Source organism: Neopelma chrysocephalum, unplaced genomic scaffold (assembly GCF_003984885.1).
Source record: "Neopelma chrysocephalum unplaced genomic scaffold, ASM398488v2 Primary Assembly neopelma1_88, whole genome shotgun sequence".
NCBI lineage: Eukaryota > Metazoa > Chordata > Aves > Passeriformes > Pipridae > Neopelma > Neopelma chrysocephalum.
In genome coordinates this window covers 4,125,844-4,143,645 of record NW_020897750.1, presented here as the reverse complement: position 1 = coordinate 4,143,645, position 17,802 = coordinate 4,125,844, and the positions used below count along the sequence as shown (strand labels likewise).

At 43.6% G+C, this 17,802-nt stretch overlaps 1 protein-coding gene across 5 annotated transcripts in view; it reads left to right on the top strand.

Annotated features, from left to right (window-relative positions):
• Positions 1–17,802, top strand: part of ARHGAP24 (Rho GTPase activating protein 24) — a 175,994-nt gene that overhangs the window by 94,072 nt on the left and 64,120 nt on the right. The window contains exon 1 of one of the 5 annotated variants that reach the window (XM_027692816.1): positions 6,171–6,266. The exons of 3 other annotated variants lie outside the window; for them this stretch is intronic. The gene's annotated coding sequence lies outside the window, so the exon portion shown is untranslated. Of the gene's footprint in view, positions 1–6,170; positions 6,267–17,802 lie in introns of those variants that run through there. One more of the 5 variants, XM_027692820.1, reaches the window with a different exon arrangement.

The window sequence follows — 17,802 nt, the reverse complement described above, 5'->3', positions numbered from 1 at the left end:
ATGTCAGATGGTAGCAGATTACTGAAGTACTTAACCTGAACATTATCCACAGACTGCAGGTCTCTCTTCTTCCAAGACATAGTTATGAAGTACATTAATACAGTGCATGTAAAAAATTGCAAGTTCTCAGCGTTCATTCCTGCTGGTAGGGCAGCAATTATAGCGTGCTCTTGGGAATAGATTTTTTGTGAATAATGCGGGTTTTGATTTAATGATGAAAGTAAGTGTCAGACTTTGAAAACAACCTGGAACATATTGGGGTCATTCAGGCTGTCACAAGAGCTGCTCTGTCTATGATGCTTCTCAGAACCTTCCCCTTTTCCAGGCAAGCAGGTGAATTCTGAATTTCTTATGAAAACCTGACCCCAGCTGTGGCAATGGCACTCCAGAAAACATGGCATGACTTTTACTGTCGGTGAAAGATCAATGTATTTTTCAGGCTCCCAGAGATTTTCCTGTCTGCTGGTTGGATGCCAGAGTGCTGGGGACGGAACTGTGGGTCTCCAAACAATGTGCCATGGGCATCTAAGCCCAGGAGAAAGAGGAGGCTTCTGGCTTGAGTGGAGGAGCAGCGCACATCCCCCAAGGGCCAGGACGGAGCACCAGCTGCTGCAGTGCTCACCATCAGGGTGCAGGTTTCCTAGCCCAGAGCTGTCCCTTCTTGTGACAGCACACTGCTTGGCCAGGACCAGGCTTGTCTCTGCAAGTAACATCCTCACAACCCCACAGGTCATCCACACAGTGCTGTCACCAGGAGGATGTCTGACTGCAGGAGATCCTTGAGGAGTTGATGTGACAGTTCTGGTACTACACAGATTGGATAAGACTGCAGATCAATGTTATTGGTAGTTTGTAGAGGTACCGAGCCAAACTTGGAGATACTAATATTGTTATCTTTGTCCTGGTGCTCTTCTTGGCTGATACCATCTTTGCATGTAGCTGATAGGACCAGTGCACTTTTCAGCCCATTTGGCAGCATGGTAAAGAGGCGGTCTCACTTGTACACAAAAACAGAAAAGTCCACTTTCTGTGGATGGGAAGGATGTCAATGAATACCTGAACTGACATTTTACACTTAGCCAGAAATAAAAGCGAAGCAGCAAGAAGCTGCAAAGAATGTTTGTTAAAAATAAGTATCATATCCTTGGAGATGGGATGGGCTGGAGCAGAAATAGAATATTTCACTTGGAAGAGACCTACAATGCTCATTTAATCCAACTGCCTGACCATTTCAGGGCTGACCAAAAGTTAAAGTGTATTATTAAGGACACTCTCCAAATGCATCAGTCTTGGGGCATCAACCACATCTCTAGGAAGGAAGCCTGTTCTAGTGTTTGATCACCCTCCCTGTAAAGAAATGCTTCCTGATGTCCAGTCTAATTCTCCCCTGATGAAGCTTTGAACCATTACCATGAGGAAAATACAGGTAATACTCATCTATCTGTGTACTAAGAATGTTTCCTGAAAATGTATGGAAGAGCTAACAACATCCAGCAGTTGATTCAGCTTCCTTGTTTGCATTCTGCTTCAGGCTTCATTTGGTTCCCTTTATTCTCCCCATGGGATATCTCCATTGCAAATGAGCTGGATTTGTAATGAGGAAGTACTAGGTTTCCCCTATTAAGTGAACAAAACCCCAAAATGTTTTCTTTAACAGTAAAAATTCACCATGCTTGTCTGTGGATTTTGAACATGTGCCACTTAGAGAGCTGATGGATGGTGTTGTGTTACCAGAGGGAAGAGTATATTTTGGCACCATTTATTCATGTTGTCCCCTGGCCTGCCATTGAGATCTTTGTTTCGGTATAGAAGAAAAGGAGGCTTAGTGGCTTTGGAGATGTTACCTCACACTACTACCGTGAAAACTAATGAAGTGATAGGTTGAAGGTGTAAAATGTAGGCCCAGAGTGACTTAAAATGTGGGAGAGATGGCCACGCAGTTGGAGCCTGCAATAAATGGTCAAAGATAAAATGGAAACATCTCTCCTTATTAAATGTGGTATGTGCAATATATTTATTTAGGCACTTAGAATCAGGGGAGCTGTGGCTGCTTTGAGTAAGAAATGTATTCTCAGGAAATACTTTTTTTCATTTAAACTTAATTTGAGGAGGTTCGAAAGTAGACTTCATTTTTGTGGAATTGGATTATGCCTTGGTTGTTATATTTTCCTCTTCTACATCATCTTGTCTTTCTAAGATCCACAAATAGCTTTTTCATTGTGGTTGCTATTGGCAAAAGCCTGTAAATTGGATTTTTGGACACATACGAGTGAATCAGAAATGCTGTGGCTGGAAGTTTCACAGTCATTAGAAGGAGGCGCTGAAGGGATACAAGGTCAATTGGCCAGATTTAAGCAAACTGAAAGTTTTTTTCAGAAACAGCATGGTAATGGTGATGACTTAGTGCCAGCAACCTCGCTGCTGAATCACAGTATGGTCTGCCTTTCTGCAGCCTACGTTAAGCTGTACCTCACGTGCTCTTTCTGCAGAAGTGAGGTTGTACACCTTACCCAGGTCACACTGGATTGTCCAGTGACCACTGCTGGCAGGAGTGAATCTGGAACGACAACCAGGCGCATTTAAGTACTGACATTGCAAAGGGAACAAATGAACATGGGCTTATTTTTGTCTTTTTTTCTCCTTCCAAAAGATGGCACAGTATAATGGGTAATATGCATCTCACTTTGCCTTTCCCCGGGGGTACCCTGATACGTAGCAGAGCCTGTGTCTTGTGGCTGGGAGAGGTGAAGGGTAGGCCATTGCCTAAGAGCAGAGGAAGCTAATGGAAGCAGTAGAGCAATGGAAAGAAGATGCTCAGATCCTTCATCATAGAAGTTCTTACGTTAAGCAGTCATTTGTCTGGTCCTAAAAGGATGCGAGGCCACTGCTGGCATCTGTCTGCTTTATAAAGGGCTTCGAATAGCCTGAGCAATGTGTTGTTCATCAGGCAAAACAGAACAGGTGTGTAAGTGCTTTGTCCCTACTCCTTGCACTCCTTCCAACCTTAGGAAACCTGACGTAACACCCTGAGGTTCACACGTGGTATAAGAGAGAACTGTTAGGGGAAAGAAACAGTGCTGTGGGGATTTGGGGTAGAGAAGATGACAAATTGCATAAACTTCTGGTAGCTTCAAGGGCACCCCAATGAACTGTCAGAAGTACTTGCCAGGCCAGCTTTCAAGCAGGACTACAAGTGCTCGCGTGGCTGTTGTTTACTGATCAAAGCATAAGGTGCCCAGGCTCTCCTGGGAGGGTCACCCTCACCTGCCAGCCCTCCCTCTCTGGTCAAGTTGTGATTCCCACTGCATTTGCATCTTTCTGCTTAGCAAAAGGATCCAGAGGCAGCAGTGAGGACTTGTGAAATGGTGCAGGCACTGCTATGTAATCATTACATCAAGGACTCTAAACTATTTGCCCTGATCCGTGACTTGACTTGTGATGCTGGCTGGACCAGCTAGCAAGTTTTTAAGCTGGTGCATGGCATCTTGCTTTACTGTGGTATGTGTGAAATACCCTGGTGGCAAAATCTACAGCTAACCCTGCAGTTTGCTGTGGTAGAAGCAGCAGCCTGTCCCCTGCCCTTGCACACACCTTCTCCTGTCCCTGTCTGCCTGTTGTTCACTCCCCTGCAGCTCTGGAGATCCTGTCCTTCAACCCTGTAAGAACCCAGTCACTTGTAGCTTTCAGGTTCTGTACTGAAAGGAGCTGATTTCTTTTTCCTGCACCAAAACTTGCAGGAGGCTTTAAATTAAAACTAGTGATAAGTAGTAGTGAAAGACATTTTTGCTTGAGCTCGTGTGGGCCCTCACTCTGTCTGTTTAAAGTGAATAATAATACACCAACTTTTACAGTTAGTAGTTTCTGCCAGGTATTGCTGATTTCAAATAGCCTTTAAATTGCCTTCCAGTTCACCGAGTAGCATGTTGAAAGTATTACCTTTCTGATGACAGTCCTGTAAAATCTCAGTTAAGGTACAGCGGGAAAGCATGTTGTAGCTATTTAAATTACAACTTTTTTTCTTTAAACGGGATCTTTATTTGGCACACTTCAGATACGAACTTTGTGTCTCTGCTGGGTCATTTTCTGAGTTTATGATGCACTTTCCATTCCTATAAAGCCTTTCACTGGGTGTTCCTAAAGTCTTTGCAAGCTTTAATTAACTGAAAGTACTATGTCTCCCCTGTGAGGTCCGTAAATATTCTTAATTGCTTTTTGCAGAAAGAGGAAAATGTGGTAGAGAAATTTTAAAGGAATTCACTAGTGCTGGCTGAAAAGCTACTGAGGAGGCAGGAGCAGAGGCTGTGATTCCTGAACCCTCTTTGGTGTGCACCATTTCTCTTTATTGCATAAGCATGCACAGGAACGATGTAACCTAGCAGAGCGAGGCAAAGATGTAGGTCAGGTTTCCTTTCTCAGTACCATCTTCTGCTTTTCGACCTGTGAGTTGCTGAAAGCAACAAAAGCCTGTGGATGAGGGAGTCTTTTCAAAACTGGTCAAAAAAGCAACAAGCAACCCCTGAAAGCCTCAGTCCCCTCTGAAGAGCTATTTTTAGGAAACTAAATCAAAGAAGAATCCCCTGGAGGGGTCTGTACACAAAGTTTCCGTCTGGCTGCCTTTGGATAGCTTGAAGTTTTAATGCACTTGTCAGGCTGTTGCTGTTTGTGCGTGGTGAAAAACAGGGACCAGAGTGAGTGGACTGGTCCACTGCTGATGGCACAGCATAGCTGCTGTGTGGTGTCCTGCCACACAGGGAGGGGACAGATCCTGCTTCAAGGCTCCTGGTGCCAAGCCCAGTAACTGGAGGTTTTGGAAAGAGGCAATGTGCAGTGTTAAGATGACTTTCCAGCCCATTTTGACCCAAGGATGTCATTCTGTCCTGAGTAAAAGGGAAAAGAGATTTCAGCTGTGTTGTTGCTGACTATATCAGAAAAATGGCAGCTCGTAGAACATGAGCAGAAAGTACCCTATGTATTGGTAGCAATATGTGATATCAGCCCAGTTTTAAGGACCACCAAGGAAGGAGGTTTAACGGGGCATCACTGTTGTCCTTCCACAGCTGTGAAAATCGGTTAGTTGTGTCTGTCCCTTCAACCGTGCTCCACACCACGTGGAAGTTCTTTTTTACCCTTGAGTACCTGGTTGTTTACTTTTGCTGAAGGTAGAATGACTCTAATCACAATGCTGGAAGGACTTTGAAACTTTATTCTGCATTTGAAGGTCATGAATGCAGCATATGGTCACCCTGTTTGGGGCAGGAGGGGACAGCACAAGCTGCTTTGTTGTTGAGAGAAAAGGGAAGAAAGCGCTGGCACTGATGTGAGAGTCGCATGCAGAAGTGCCATGGGAAGACAGTCCTTGCTGCTGGTGCTCTGAAACACTTCACTGGGAGCTGAAGCACTACTGGCTTTGTACAAAGCAGACTCTTGACTGTGAGAGTTGTAAAGAAGCAGAGAGCAGCTGAGGCAAGGAAGGCAAAATCTTCATTTTCTGAAGCCCTTGGCAGTGTGTATACCATTTTCTTTTACCCAGCACATGTTAAATAGATATAATAGTAAGTGCAGTTGTGCAACAACAAATTGGGTGAGCTGATTTAGGTGAAATGAAAATCGATGGGGAGTTAACTCTAGATTTATTATTGCTTTGACATTTGCAGCTCACATATTTTTTTTCCTAGAAAATAAATCACTTTTTTTTTTCTTTTTTTTTTTCACAGGGACACTAGAATGGAGGCTTAGATACAGCTGATGTTTATTTCAGCTCAACAGATCAGGAATAAAAGAGTGTTCTTGTCATGAGAGTAGAGCTACTTATCCCTGAGAAAGCTTGTTTAAAGCAGGGAACGCTGGAGACATTACAGCCACGGATTCCTGTGGCCTTGAACTGTGCTGCCACAGGGTAGTTGTTGAAACAGCAGTTATCATCTTAAAATTGCTTTGAATTCCTGCCTTGAGACTTTAATTGGGGAGTTGATATAGAATTGGCTGATAGAGAAGAACTCTGATAGATCATGGGGTGACTTAAGACAACATAAAATAAAACAAGAGCAGGTGCTGGTAACACTCATTTTAAACCAGACACAATAAAGAGGGGCAGGCCCACCATCTGGTATGTAAATGCTGAACCACTTTATTAGCAAACAGACCATGCCAGTCAGCCATTTGAACTGAAGGAAGGCTTGACTGGGGAGTATATTACCTATGGCGTGGAAAGGTACTGCAAGGTGAAGCTTTCAGCCTCAATTCCCAGGTACCAGGACATAGGTTGGGTAGATATTTTTCTGTGTAAGAAATCAGTATGGTGCTTTTGCATTAAGGACGCTCTGCCTTATCTCCTGTGGGTATTGCTGTTAAATTTGGAATGTGAGAGTGATTTAGTTGGTTAAATGACACTTAAACTGATACACTGAAGTGATTTGTTGCTTGCTGTAAGATTGTGCATCCATAGTTATCTGTTGATTTGTAAATCTAAAAGATGATTTGTAAATAGAAAAGATTGTTTCGCAGCATATTTTAGGGGCTCATTGATGTGTGCATTTTGGATACTCGGTACTACAGCTGCAGTTCAGTGTTTAAAACTTGTAATAGTTTTTATGCACCTTCTAACAGGTACAGGCAGCAGCGCTGTGCTCATGAATCCACACTGACGTTCCATACCCGTTCCAGAGTGCTGACATGGCGTTCTCTGAGGACACAGGTGCCTGGCAGCAGCCTGGCAGGGCAGGTTGGCACCTCTCCTTGTGTGACAGGGAGCTGTGTGTGGCCGTGCTGGCTGCCTGCCCCTGCTCAGCCTCCGGGTCACAGCAAACCCAAAAGGGGGCCCTGCTGCAACCAGGGAGCAGGATAAGGCATTTGCAAGCTGGGGCCTCATACCTGGCCATGCCTTCATTGGGTGTTAAGCCTATAGGAAATAATTCACTGTTAGCAGGCTAGATGCCTGGGTGTTTGTCATACAGTTCCAGGTACTGAATATTTTAAAAATACTGGAAAGTTTGAAATTTCCTTAATCGTGACAGCAAGAAATTGCTAATACAGACAAGGGACTTCAGTGTTAGAAGTCTTCCAGCTTGGAAAAACTTGTTTTCTTTGGGGGATGGGGAAAGCCCCACAAACTCTTTTGCTTCTTATCCCTTTTTCCTGTTGTCTGCCTGTCTTATGTCTGCTGTGTTGCAGATGGAACCAATGTTTCTCTTGCATCTTATTATAAACTAGTGAAAGTCTGTTCACTTAAACAACCAGGAACCAAGGTCAGGACAGAGTGGACCTGGCCTTTAGTTTTGACAGCCTGTCTTCAGACAGTTCATGGTAGGATTTCCAGTGGTGGAGCACCTACATAGGGAAGAGAATCTTTCCTTTTACAATTTTTTTCATTTTTCTCTAATTAATGTGACTAAAATCATCATTTAACAGCCAAAGACAATCTGGATCAAGGAAGGCTCCTTGACCATAAGCAGACAAAATGCAGGATTGTATAGCTGAATAATTATTGGATCTGGAAGAAGAAATGCTGAGATGTCAGTGCTTAAAATTGTCTTTGTTAGCTTTCTGTTCAGGGAGAACTGACAGGCTTGAGGATAAAAATGTAGCTTTAGTCTAGAAAATGTAATTTACTGAATAACACCCTGTTGGTGGTAGGTATGTGAGCATTATCAGTAGTGAGATCCAAGCAGTGCAAAACCAGATGACAGACATGTTGTTATTCTGTAATCTGTAGAATCAACCTCAGTTATGATAAAATCACTGCCAAACTGTTCATCACTTTTTTGTTTTACACACTCCTTTGGGTTTTGTAGCTATTTCCTACTTCAGCACCTACCAGCTTATTGAAGTATTGGATCAGAATTTTGGCTAATTCTGAGTGCATTGCATACATTCAGAACACTCAAAATATTCTCCTAGTGCAGCTGAAACCACGCTGTGATCTGACTTGCATGACTAAACTGAAAGAATCTGCTTAGATTCATTGTTTGCACTTAATATCTAGAGAAGATGGTGGTTGTGTATTCTTATACCACAAAAGAAATAAGGATATTTGGATCTGCATAACACCATGGATTTAAGTAGTCCGCCATTCCCTCTTGCAGGCCACTTTTGCATCTGGCAAATCAAAGCTGTATTTTCTGAAGTGGGATTTTTAAAAACCTTGAACAGCATCCCCAAAGGAAAGCCTGTTCTCCAGTGGCTCGCAGCCAGCTGACTGGGAGGCAGCCCCATCTCACTCCCCCTGCCCACTTCAGGGCACAAGGTAGAGTGGAGCAGCTTCATGCTGCTGCAGACAGGACAGGCATTAACAAGGAACAGCTCTTCCGTGTAGAAACCGCTGTGGCAGCGTAATCTTTGTCCGGGGCTGTTTAGGCAGCAGTCTGAGCTTCCCTAATGGGAATAAAACATACATTGGACCAGTGGTGGAGAGCTGCACGGATATGGCCTGTTAGCAGCTGAAGGTGGGGCTGAGCCAGGACAAAGCAGCATATCTGTGCTATCCTGAAAAACTGGAAAAGAAGTTGGGACTGGAAAGGAGCAGCAGTAAGGAGCAGAGGTACCTTGTGTGCTCTTTGGTTTTGTACTGGGTGAGTAAAAGGAGCAACAATGACTAAAGGGACGTGGTGTTTATGGTGAAGTGCAAAAGTCCCTTTTTTCAAAAATTACCCTGGAAGTTACAAGTTGTCCCAGGGTAAATATCACCAGGTGAAGTTTGTTGTATTTCTGGTTGAATGCATTTGCAAGCACTATGATCTGTAATCATGTAGAGACATTTACATCTCTGCAGCATATATTGGATTCTGTTTGCAAGAGCTTGCATCTGCTGAAAGTTATCTGTAATGTGGAAATTTTAACTTCAGTCAGTTCCTCGGAATGAGCATATAGGACCTGTGGCTATAATGCACCTCCAGCTGAAGGGTAGAGCAGTGATTTCTGATGAGAGATTTCCACTGTGTCAGTTCTGGAAAAGGCTGCGTATATGTCATCATGTGCTATGAATAATTCCCAGCGCTCCTGACAGAAGAGAAGTCTTGTTTAGGAATTTCACATTTTTTAGGTAGTAGAAATAGAAATTATTTTTCTTTCTTGAAGAGAATCATTTCAGTAAGTCCTACAGCAAGGCAGGCTTATTTATGGGTGTGTTTGGTTTTGGTTTTTTTCCTCATCAAAAATGAATCGTAATGTTAAGGAAAAAACCCCTGGACTTCCCAAAATAAGATCAGAATTAGAACAAATCAAGAATGTGTTAAATCTGTGCTGCAAACACACTGTAGCTGTTAGAGATCACAGTGGCATAGAATTGTGGTAGGTTGGAAAGTTGCCAGCAAACAGCAAAATTAATGTTAGTTTTATACTTCTTATATAATACCATGTTCTTGTGTCAGAGACTTCATAAAAATCACTACTTTTTTAGCATAAACCTGCTGTGAGAGAGATTTTAATGCAGCAGAAATAGAGATGCTCAGATTTAGAACTGAATGGAGTGAAAAAGAATTATAGGGTAAAGTGTTTTTCTTGTAAATAGACAGTGGAAATAACATCCTGAAGTATTTTAGTATTCCGGGTGTTCTGTTATACAGCTTGGAGGAAAAAGCTGGTAATGTAACTCAAGAAAGAAATTTGGATTTATTGTGATTGTCTCTCAGAGGCAATTTTCAGATGACCTGTGAAGTATTGGAAGGTTTATTTGTGGCACCTTTTCCTTCCAGTGCTATACTTCAGCTGTCAACCTTTTTATGTGAATAGAGCAGCTGGTGAGATGGGAGCTGTTAGAGAGGAAGGAGGGGAGAATAACCTGGAAGGAATGGTCACAGCTGTATCACCTCCATACCTGACTGTACCAAAGGTCAGGAGAGGTCAGTTGCCCCAGATGCAGGAGTTGCCCAAAAGCAGAGCTCCAGAGGCTGGGCAAGAGCTGAATGTGACAGGGTAATAATTTGCAGAGATTGCAGATGTGGTATTTTGTATCATCTCAGCAAAATTTACAAGCTGCTGGCAGGATGGAATTAGAGGTAGTACTCATTCGATGTTTGGTAGTAACTTTTTCGATCTGGATAGAAAATGCTCCTTGCTCTGGTAATTAAATTCCTTATTTTTTTCCCCCCTCTCAATTTTCAGTCTTCCTTCTGGTGGCTTTGGTATTACACTGCATGTAAGTTTTTTTTCATGCTCTTTTGCTACTGCCGAGTTGGAACTGACTCCTTCAGTTTATTCAGCCAACTGTGTTCATAAAGGACTTTGCTTCTAACCCAGATGCCGAGGAAAACACTTTTGTTCATGGGTCAGCTCCCTCAGCACAGTAGTGTACTGGGACTTGCCTGGATAACTCCTTTGGTATCTCATGCTTGAGTTGTCTCCTGTTCAAGGGCTGGGCTCATATCAGTGCATGCAGGGAAAAGGCAGTAGCATCTCACACCTGCCCTCTCCTTAGCACTCTTGGTGCACCTGCACTGAGGTTAGTTACACGGGGATCTGGATCAGCTGAGGCCTGTCCCTCTGGAGAAAGCAGGATCCCAAAGTGCGTAGAAGTCATTCAAGCACAGATAACCTGAATGCCTTCTTAGCACAGGTTTCTGCTCTTTGTTATATAGTGTGGTGTAGTTCAGTTGCAAGGCTTAGCTCACAAAGATGGGGCCTAAAATATTTTCTAACTGTTGTAAGGCTCGACTTAAATGCATGTGGTGATGGAGGCAAGAAATGCCATGCTTTGCTGTACTGTTCACAACAATGCACTTCTCTTTCTATTTATTAGGCCTTTCAAGCCTTAGTATCATATAAACCATATGTCTACCAAATCTGATAGTAATTGCTCATTGTCATGGTGTCATGACTTGCTAGCACAATATGGGGAACATTCGGGATGGCTTGGAAAAACGAGGTCCCTTATGGCACCTGCACATTGTACTTTTCCTGCCCCTTTCCAAGCACCTGCAGGTTTTTGTCCTTAGTTCATGTTGGTTTCACTGTGAACAGAGGCTCATATTCAGGAACTTGCTGTTCAGCATGGCTTTCCAGGAGAAATGTGAACGTGATGAGCGTCCGTGACCTTTTTGTCCTTGGCCATAAAATTTTTCCATTGTATGCAGCCCCATGCACAGCAGGTTGGCATTTGCCTCCTTGAAACGTGTTAGGGATTAACCTTTTGCAAAAGCAAATTGCAGAAGGCAAAACCTGCCTGCCAGTGCAGGCTGTCACCTCTCTCCTTACTGGAGTGTACATCTGCCCCTGGCTTGGGGCTCCATTTGGTTTTTGGCAAATAAAAACATCTGCCTTGTGTCAGTGAAAGGAGCATTTTAATGAGGTTCTTGGGAGACCTTCTGCACTTTCCCCTGAAATGTAAATTTACCCAGGGATGGAGATTATTTTGGAAGAGCAGGAGCAAGAAAGTGATCCCTTTGTTGTGAAGATGGAGAAAGCAGCCTGGCGGCTGTGTTAAAATGCCTGTGCCTTTAATTAATGTTGACTGAGTCTGCTCAGAAGAGAATGGTTATATTATGTGCTGTGGCTGAGGGGATGTTGAAATACAGGCAGGAATAATCAGGCAGGTTTCAGTCAGGGCTGTCATCACTGTTGTGTTTCTTTTTGGCTTTTAAATCCTTTCCCTGCTTGCTAAAAGAGCAATTCACAGAACACCTCTCCTTGTGGAATCTTGTTTTATAGTCTTAGCTTTCCATTCCCAGATGAAGAAAATTGGGAAAATACAAGAGATGGAAGACTGCAAGAGTAACAAAGTGTAAATTAGTTGGAAATAAATATTTTGCAATATGTTAAATACCATCTGTGGACTAGTTACATAGTCTTCTTGTGGTGGAGAGTGATGGAAGCATTCCTGAGAAAAAGAGGATGAGGTTCCTATGGGGGAACGAGTGGAAGAGAGGGAAAGGAGAAATGAGACCAGGAGAAGCTCTTACTGCCCAAAGGTGCCTTGAGCAGGCAAGTGTGGATGATGGGGGAGAGCAGAGGGGAAAGGGGCCATGCTCTGGATTGCCTGCATTAGCTCTGGGGGTCAGATCTGAAGGCCAGAATTGAGGGCCCAGGTGCTGCAGTTTTGGTTCCTGTGGCTGAAGGTGGCCTCCAAGAAATTCCCCTCAGATGCACAGCATGGGCATGCTGGCCCCAGGAGCTCAGCTAGCAAGAGATACCAAAGGAAAGGTTAGAGTATGGGAATGATGTTGCTGTTTGCTAAGTTGACAGATTGTAATTTTTCTGCCTTTTCCATATAACTTTTTAAGATGAACTCAGCACATGGATCAGATGTGCTTTGTACTTCCTCTAGCATAAGGAAACCAGGGATAACGGTGTTACAGATGGGGTGACTCAGGACAAGGCAGGAAGTGCCAGAGTTTGGGATCAAAACATCTGGGGCAGGGCTGCCCCACTGAGTACCCCCAGAAAAGGAGAGGTCTTTGCACAGGAATGTTGCTCTGTGGCAGAAGCCAGGTGAAGGACTGACACTGCTGACTGGCAGCATGCAAGGGAGCAAATGCATTACAGTGTGGGTCACATCTTGGAACATACATTACTTGTTTTCTAAATGTTTTTCTCAATGTAGCAAGGAAATTGCGTGGTTGAAAGGTGAGTGCAACTGGGTATAAGATACTGAGAGGCACTAACTCAGAAGTATCCCAGTATAAGACTTCCAACCAGAGGACTCCAGTTTGGGATATTAAACAGTCCTTTGCTGTTACTTCCACTTCAGTGATTATGTATTTCTTTTCAGTTTGGCTTTTAAGCATACATTAAGATCAAAGCTGGGAGGGCAGAAACATTTGTTTGCATTTATGAACAAAAAGATTTTAAATCATCGTTTGGAAACATTGAGAATTCAGATCAGCTTTCATACTGACAGGCAGCTGCTTGACACAGGTCAAGAAACTGGGCTCCATTTCATGGGCTTCAGCCCAGACTGGACCTGCTGGCCCAGGGAGTCACATGCCCTTCTTGCTGCTGGGATTCTTCTGTTAAACCAGACAACACAAACACATGTGTCTGGTTCTGTACAGTGACAGACTGGAGAAATTGCTGCTGCTCTTTGTGCCTTATATTTAATTCCCCATATCGTGTATTTAATTGCCCATCTTAATGGTTTGTTACTAGAATTACAAAATGTCACCTTGCTCGTAAAATAAGCAAAATACCATGGTTGGCAGCTGGATCCCAGGTAGTGCGTTGCCATGGTATCAAAACAACTTGGCAGCAGTCACTGTGCCCATGGACGAGGTATCAGTGTGATAATGAATGTTTAAGTGTTTACACTTGTTTTACTCTAGACAGGTGAACGTGGAGGAGAGCAGAGAGGAACTGAGGAAGGGAACAGATGGTGGCTGGAGGCGGTGCTTGGTGCCTTAGGGAGCTGTGCTTAGGCCATGGGTGCTGCCTGCAGCCATGAAGAGGCTGGTGCATTGCCCTGCCCTCACAGTCTCTGCAAGCGGTGTTTTATTTATTCAAAACCAAATTTCCAAGACTAGAAAAAGTTATTTTGCGTTAACCAGCGCTGGGGTGCTCTAGTAAAAGAGGGCTGGAAGGCTTGCTTGATATTCCTGTATGACTGAAGCTATCTGTGAAGTTCATTTGAATTCACCAAATGGGTCAGGTAAAAAAATATGAGTAGATTTTCAACAAATAATGAGAAGCTTTTGAAAAAACCCTACCTTCCAAAATTACCAAGATTGCTATTAAAATATAGCATCAAATGAAAGTAAATGCTTTCATATTGCATTACTGTATATTTTTATTGCTCTGAAATGGGCATTTGCAGTTTTGTTGTACCAAGGAAGCCAAAAGTTGTTTTCCATCAGGGAAGTGGCTGTTTGGCTGTCTTTGGCCAGCACTCCACAAACTCGCTTATTCACATAGCTATAAATATCTTAATATTTTCATATCTACACATTTTGATTTATAACAGCAGCAGCTAAAGAAAATAACTGCTTTCCCAGTCTCCAGTAAACTGCTGAAAAATATTCTCACATATGCGTCTTTTCCTTTTTTAACTGAGTTACACACATGACAGAAAAAACCTGATGATATGAAAATGAGTGTTGCCTTTGGACCACAGCCTGTGATGGATATACAAAAAAAAGATTTACATGGGGATCAAAGGTATTGTTGAGAGAGATTTTCATAAACAACAGTGACAAAGGCAGAGGTCCCTCAGAGTGCCCAGTGACACAGAGCACACTGGATTCCAAGCTGTGGGGTGAGCTAAGGAACCACTGACTTTCCCACCCTCAGCCTCTTCACCAGCTAAGAGCAGGTTCAGTTAGAAGCCGACCTGATTTCTGTAGCTGTCTGAACCATGTTTTCCTTCACCTTTCTGCTCCTTGCCATGCAGATGTGTGTGAGGGACACAGCCTGAGGGACAAGAGAGCGTGTCCTCTCTTAAAGTCTCCCCTTATATTGCTTTTCTAGGCAGGGTGTTGCAGGAATCTCAATGACTTTGTTTACCCTCCTACCTCGCACCCTCATCCACTCACATCCCCGTGCCTCTGATTTTTGCTGGCTGGACTGCAAACACATTTAAAAAAATAAAAACATAATACCGTTGTGTGTCACAGGTCACATCGTTCCTGTGGAGGGTTAATTCACAGAGCCTGGGGCAGGCTGTTGATACCTGGCATGGTCGTGCTTCTAAGTGTAATCAGTAGAGCAGAGGGCTTTGCTTGGGATGGAGCCCTTTGTTTTCTTTCTGGTTGTTTTTTTTTTTGTTTGTTTTTGTTTTGTTTGTTTGTGTTGTTTGGGGGTTTTTTTAGGTAAGCAGAGGTTTGTTTCTTGACTCTTCTTCTGAAATAGCAGGTGATGAAATAGATTGATGAAAATAAAGTGGCAGTGTTTCAAGGACAACACAGATGTGATGTATTCTTTTAATCTTTGCAGCCCTAGAGGGAATGAACCTGGGTGGGTGCAAGGCTGGCTGGACAGTGCTGCTGCCAGGCAAAGGCTTCTGCCATTCAGACAGAGCTGTGGCTGCTTCTGGTGCATCCCCTCCCGTTGGCTCCAAAAGAGCCAGCCTGAAGGCATCTGTTGAGGCTATTTGTTGGTTAAGCCCTGACTCTGATTTCCTTTTTGTGGGGCCATTAGCAATTTGGCGTCTGCTAGCAGCTGGAGTCTTCACCTTCTCATAACTGGCTTTTATTATCCTTCTAGTTATAAAGGCCTCTTGTAAAGGGGAGCTCCCCATGTGCATTACAAAAAGGCATAGCTGTGGGCCAGAGCTATGCAGAGATAGTCGTTGTCATTCTGAGAGCTGAGAGTTAGGTCCTACATTCTCTTCTCCTCTGTGCTGATCACAACCCACAGCCTATACTGGGTGTTACATGAAAAATAGCACATACTCAAGGCACAAAGTCCTGATTCAGATCTCACCTCTACCAGAATGTTTCTAGGGGAAGGGGCTCAGGTGCTGTTTTCTGGTCCAGGGCAATCACTAATGAGAAAGCTTCACTCGGGTAGTTACTGCATTTCTGTCTCTGTGATTTCTTCTGCCTTGATGCTCTGTTGTTGTCTGGGTTGCTATGGCTGTGCCAGCATGAGGTTGGCTCCCCTGCAAGGAATCATGAAAAGAAGTGGCTGCCTTTCTGCTCTCTTATCAAAATATGCCAGTGGTGCTCAGGAACCTGGAAGGCCCCTGTTTGTTAATAAATCCATGTCTGTAGTAGCCAGTTGTTCAGCACCTCTCCATGCCTTTCCGCTGTACTCATTGTGGTGGTTATGAAATGCCTTTTGCAGGTGCTGAGAGTATAGTAGAGCTGTTGTTGTTCAGCCCTTTAGAAATAAACCCTGTATGAGGCAGCCTGGGCTATTTAACCTGTTTTAGGGGTCTTGATTTAGGAAAAATGCCTCCAGTGAAAGCCCATCAATGCAGAAAACAGCATTGCTGATGGCAGGCAATAGCCTGCCTGCTTTGCTTCTCACTAGATGTATTTCCTTGGGGTGTCACCTGCAGCACAAGGTGCCATTAGACCTGCTGACTTTATGGAGAGATGAGAATATCTGCTTCCCACAAAGGCTGTTGCCATAGCAGCTATGTGCTTTAAGAATTGCTTCCTAATATAATCTGAGTATTTAATGTGTACTATAAGGGTTAAATGCAGTACAGAACAATCATTTTAAGAGCCAGCATGGTCGGGCCTTATGCTAAGCCATGAGTGTAACTGGAATCAAGCCTTTGAGGACAACTGTCCTTAGCCAAGCATCTCCACACCCGTCACATCAGCAGTACGTAGGCATGTCACATTCAGAATTGCCTTCTGTAAGCTGACTTATCTAGCTGTGTTAAAATAATACCACAGGTTACTTTTACTGCAGTCTGGGAGAGTGTGCAAGTCTGCGTGTTTTCCATGACTAGGCAGATTTTAACCGTAACAAGAACTTAAAAAGTTTCAATGATGCAATTAGACCAAGTTTAAGAAAGAGCCACTCAAGTCTGGGGAAGTCAGAAACTGGTTTGTGTGTTTTTCCACTTCACATATATGAGAAGACATACTCTGAGAGAAATGAGGCTTGAGCTGCAAATGCAAGCTCCAGCATGGTTAAATTCCTGACTGATTTTTTTTTTTTAATGCTGTCATGTATGATCGATCTCTAATTTCTGCCTTCTGGGAGAAGGAATTTCGGTGTAAACTGTGTTTTCATTCTCCTCTTGCCACATTAGCATGGAAAATGGTAAAATGTCGTTTGTATAAATATTTTACGTTTCCATTTTTCATTCGTGTTGTCTTAAATCAAAATTTTTTGGAATTGTAATAGTCTAATTTCATTGAGGCCCTTTTGTGAATTTGTAATGAGAGGTTAAATGAACAGAGAAGAGGGGAAATGAGCATTTTGTCAGATACTTGCACAAAATAGGAGTTCAGGACCATAAATCCCACTGGTATTTCATTGCATTTGGAGTCCAAGGGCTGCATGCAGTGCAGGGTTACATTCTGACTAAAATCCTTGTCAAATTAGAAATGTCATCTGTAGCTGACTAATGGACTATAGTGCTCCTTTGTGTGCCTAGTCTAGGTCTTGGGCTGAGGACCCACGAGCACTGTTGAGAATATTTCAGACAATACAGGACATAACATGTTGCTTCAGGCCTGCCTGCACAATCCAGCCTACATGCAGGATGATGAGAACTGTGTGCCTTGAGCAGATGTGTGTCCTTGAGCAGCAGATATGAGAAAGCTGCATGGAGGTAAACAAGAAGAAAGAATGTTATCCAGGGTGTTAGAAACCAGAGGATGGGGGGGCCTGGAAATGTCAGAGTGTGTGCCTTGGATAGGTGAGCCAATACAGTTATAGCTAGCTATAGTGTGTGAAAACGGATGTAACCAATAGAAAGTTAGGATAGAGCGTGTGAACCCTGTAGGACCCTATATACTGTGTGTGATTTTTTGCAATAAACGGAGCATTGACTATACCTCCATGAGGAAGTGTCTTTGACTCTGGAGCTCCTTTTTGCATCTTCTCATTAAAGAGCACCATCTCCTGTTAAGCTTCATTGTCATGAACGGGACCAAACATCACCCTGCACGTGCACATATTTCCAGGCCAGTTGCTTTCCTCCCCTGGTTTCTGTGCTGTAGTCAGTAGGTTTTGGAGGCCTTTTTCAGTAATCAGTCCTAACTGTGATCATTGAAACCCACAGCTGAAACAGGACCAGGTCAGAAATGTGTCACAGGGGGCTGTGCGTGGAGGTCCCCTGGTGCCCATGGGGCAGGGTGGACAGGCAGCTTTCTGTGAACGTGTTCAGAGCAGATGAACTCCCACTAGAGCAGGTAACGAGCAAAGTGTTTGCTTAGCCCTGAGACAGGTTTCTGCATGGTATCTGCACTGAGCCAC